This window comes from Triticum dicoccoides, chromosome 3B, assembly GCF_002162155.2.
Source record: "Triticum dicoccoides isolate Atlit2015 ecotype Zavitan chromosome 3B, WEW_v2.0, whole genome shotgun sequence".
Lineage (NCBI taxonomy): Eukaryota > Viridiplantae > Streptophyta > Magnoliopsida > Poales > Poaceae > Triticum > Triticum dicoccoides.
The window spans coordinates 170,890,636-170,894,949 of record NC_041385.1 but is presented as its reverse complement, the minus strand read 5'-3'; the positions used below and the strand labels follow the sequence as shown (position 1 = coordinate 170,894,949).

The 4,314-nt window shown below is 38.9% G+C and overlaps 1 pseudogene; it reads right to left on the bottom strand.

The window, feature by feature from the left end:
• Window positions 1-4,314, bottom strand: part of LOC119275381 — a 23,236-nt pseudogene that overhangs the window by 12,404 nt on the left and 6,518 nt on the right.

The window sequence follows — 4,314 nt, the reverse complement described above, 5'->3', positions numbered from 1 at the left end:
GCATGTAGCTCCCGCTTGCGCAGGGTCTGGGGAAGGGTCCGACCACTTTGGGTCTATTGTACGCAGCCTTTCCCTACATTTCTGTAAGAGGCTGTTTCCAGGACTTGAACCCGTGACCTCATGGTCACAAGGCAGCAGCTTTACCACTGCGCAAAAATCAACATGAACCAAAGAAATTGTGCTGATATAAGTAAACTGATATAAAAGGTGGTGATAGCTTCTCCAATCTGTCTATCCTATATGAAGAACAGCTAACTGCTGCATTTCTTGAAATTATACTCGAGCTCATAAAAGTGTACAACTAAATCAACTTCAGACCCATAACAAAACTAAGACCATCCTGCTATAACGATCAAAAGAAGATGCACGATGCACACTTGCCCCCGCCCGAATTTGCTAAAAAAAAGACAACCAATAATAAGACTAGTAATTTGAATTTGAAGTGGTACAATGTCTGAAACTCTTAATCCATACCCTTCTGTCAATTAATGCAGTTCCCTTAACAGCTGATCCTTTATAGAACATCCGGAACTGAATAAGAAGAGGCTAGAGAACAGATAAGAAACAACAAACATATTAGTTAAATCATAACACATTCATAATGCAGTGTATCAGAACATGGTTAACGCAATACAGGTTTACTGGCAATAAGCCGTTGTTTCTTCGCATGGGGGGACGTCGTAAGTGTATCATCACAAGCCTGAACATCCTGAACAAGGCATAATAAAACAATAAGAGGTTCGCTAGAAGAGTTAGAATAAAATACTGCCAATAGCAATCCTTGCTGAAGTCTGAAGAGCATGAATTCCACGAGGGGGGACATTTATAGAGGAAATGCAGCAGTAGTCGTTTCGTACATGAATGACAGATATAGAAATTACTAGTAGCAGTTGATCTAATGGAGTTCTTTGAAAAATAAGGAATGATCAGTGAAAGATACTTCGGTTGGAACAAGAAAGAAAGTGAATATGGTAACAGTAACCATATGCATAAACCTTTACAATATTCGTGTTTTCAAATGCAATCTAATTTCAACGGAACCCAGAAGGAATAGTGCAGTGATATGAACAATCTGAAAGCCGAAAAGTTGCATGCTGAAATGTCCCTTCTATAAACAAGGAAGGAGTCTATTTAACCCCCTGAATCTTGGGGAGATAAATGGTTTAATACCCCAGACTGCAATCTAGCCAATTCCCTGAAGATAAAAAAAAAGTCTATTTATTATTTAACCACCTGAGCCAGTTTAAATGTAGTTCTGCCATCATGGTGTATTATTTAGCAACAGTAAGGAATCTTGTTTATCCATGTGTTTTTGGTATGCATACACCACACAGTGATCTAGTAAACCATAATTCAAGTTTGCTTCATCATTCACAAAACAATAAACATCAGAGGAGCCAAAAATATTCTACATAAGAAAATATATTATAACTACGGTTCATAAATTCTACTCCCTCCAATCCATATTAGTAGTCGCTCAAATGGATGTATCTAGCACTGAAATATGTCTAGATACATGCATTTGAGCGACAAGTAATATGGATCGGAGGGAGTACTATAAAGGTGCAAGGCGTGAAGGGAAAGTGCACAAACTTGTGACTTCAAAAGTTTTCCCTTGTACATAATTGTTGGGCATTTCTCAGCCAAATCTTCAGATATTAGGCCAGTTCCATTAGTATGGATCAGGAGTTCCCCATCTCGTTGAACAATGCCCCCATTTTCAGCCTGGAATATCACATTGAGATAAGTTTACATTTCAGAAGCAAGATCAAATACAGTGGAACGAGAGACTTACGCTGCAAGGTTTATCATCAAGCTGTATAACATGAAGCGCTGATAAATCAACCTCCATTGTGATAGTTTTCGATAGTATCAAAGCAAACCTGCAACATCCAATGGAAGAACACAAGTTTTAAACAGAGAGACTACAGCAACAGCCATGGGGACAGCAATTTATCATCAAAAATCAGGGTTTTGTCTGTTTAGAGGGTTTTAAATAGTTCGACAGCAGCAGCATGGGGACAAGGGAACAAAAAACCTAGGTAGTGGGATTTCCCATATACAAGCTTATCTTCCAATTAAATGAAACTTTAGCCTTCTGAAATATGACTCTTTTTGGTTGTTTCTAAGAATACTCCCATCATGGTAGCAACAATGTATCATTCATCTAACAACAAAACAACATCAATAGACTGGTACTATTCAATAACGTTAGAAGAACAAACCTGGCCATGTATTTCGCCAAGGTGGGAGCAGTATGTATGTGCATGAATAGTTTGCGAGCCTGATTGATTGTCTTGCCAGAGAGTATGTAAGGTTCATCCATATTCCATCCAGACTCTGTGCGAACAAAGTAGCATTTCACGCCTGAAGCGCAGTTCTTGTTTTCCCAATTTATTTTCTCTTCTTTCTTTTTCTCATCTTTTCCTCCATCCTTGTAAACTAAATAAACAGACATCAGTCAAGAAAGATCATTCAACGAACGTCAAGTTAGCTGCTAAAAACCTAAGGGAAGCACTTTACAATACCAAAAGATTTTCCTAACAAAAAAAATAGCATTGGTGTCTCATTTGCCAGGTGAAAACAAGTCTTACTTTTCAACCATATATTGCGCTGTGTTTTCCAGTATGCACGTGCTCACAACATCAGTGAGCCAATTTTCCAGACATGGAAGATACCATATTCCCAGTGCAAGTAACAGAGGCAACAAGCAAAAGTAGAAATCATAAGAATATACTTGACTGTCCCTCACATTAAACATGTAGATGAGTGGATTTGCAAGTCTAAATTGTCTTTTCATGAGAAAGGTACGTACTTACCCTTCCATTTCCATGCTACTGCCCGATAAATTAGGGTTATATGTGTTACCAATAAATTAGGGTAACAATTGTCACCAATATACCCCTTGCCCCAAATAAGGTGTACTTTGATTTATTAAGATAAGGCTTCAAACAACAATTACTCCATAAACATAGAATTTATGATATAAAACTGATCTCATTAAAATTCGCATGCAGAAGTACTTATGATTGTGACTTTGCATCACACATATCACGTACGAATGGAGTAATTGTTCGTCAAGACCTTGTCTTAACAAATCATGATAGGCCTTACATTTTGGGACTGAGGGATTAACTATTTTGCATCAAGGTATCAGTTGCAAATTTTCCAATGGTATGTAACTTACTAGATATTGCCCTCAATTCTTAACATATGTTAAGAGGGAGGTCCTAAAACCTAACCCTATGTCACCAATATACTACCGCCATGACACACATCTCACAAGTGAAATACCAAGGACTCTTCACTACTATTGTTTGCCAGTCTAATAGCATGTGTTCCCACCTAGCACATCATTGTCAGACACTACTCTCAACTCACGGAAATGACATCCCCTTTCCACTGGACCTCTGATTTAACCTCCCATGCGTCTCTTCTCCATTCACAGCATAATATAGGATAGTTATAACGAGATCAGCATGTCATTCTCAAGCTCTATGCCATACATATTAAGTTCCATGCACCAACCAGTAGAACCATAAGTCCGAATGGATGGAGAAGGTTGGGTAATATACATATACTTCAACACCCCCCTCTTAGGTGTGGCTTGATAAGGCCTAAAAAAGGACAGAGAGAGGGCAAGCAATTTTTTTATTTAGACGCGAAAGTCAAGACTTGAACCCAAGACCTTTTGGCTCTAATAGCATAATTAAGTTTCAAGCACCTGCCAGTTGAACCAAAAGTCCAAACTGATCGAGAAGGTTGAGTGTTTCACATATATTTCAACCATACAATCCTACTCCCTCCGTTCTAAAATAGATGACTCAATTTTATACTAAAGTTAGTACAAAGTTGAGTCATCTATTTTGAAACGGAGGGAGTAGATCTGATGCTTCGCCAACCACCTCTAACCATCATGAAGCCACAACTGTACCAACCTTTCCTCAAAAGGTAAAAAGAAAAGCAAGGCCACCATTGTCCATGATTTACCGTTGCTGCCATCATCACAATATTTGAACCAACATTGACAATACTTATGGTAGGCATGGTCTCCACTTTGCTGCACAGGGACATGCCAATCTCAACATTAGACTCCTATGCTCTAGACACCATCTTCTTCTATGTTTGCCCTCTTTGGCCGCTGCTTCTTGTGACACCGTTGTTTAGGGGCGAAGGTAAGGGACTGTCCCCCATGATCCAAGAAGTGAACATATGGACAATCTAGCAGTTTAAATTCCAAGATAAGTTGTTTGTATTGCTACAGTTTGGCACCTCTTACGAACATTCCACTGTAGAGACAAAGTTTATCCCCCA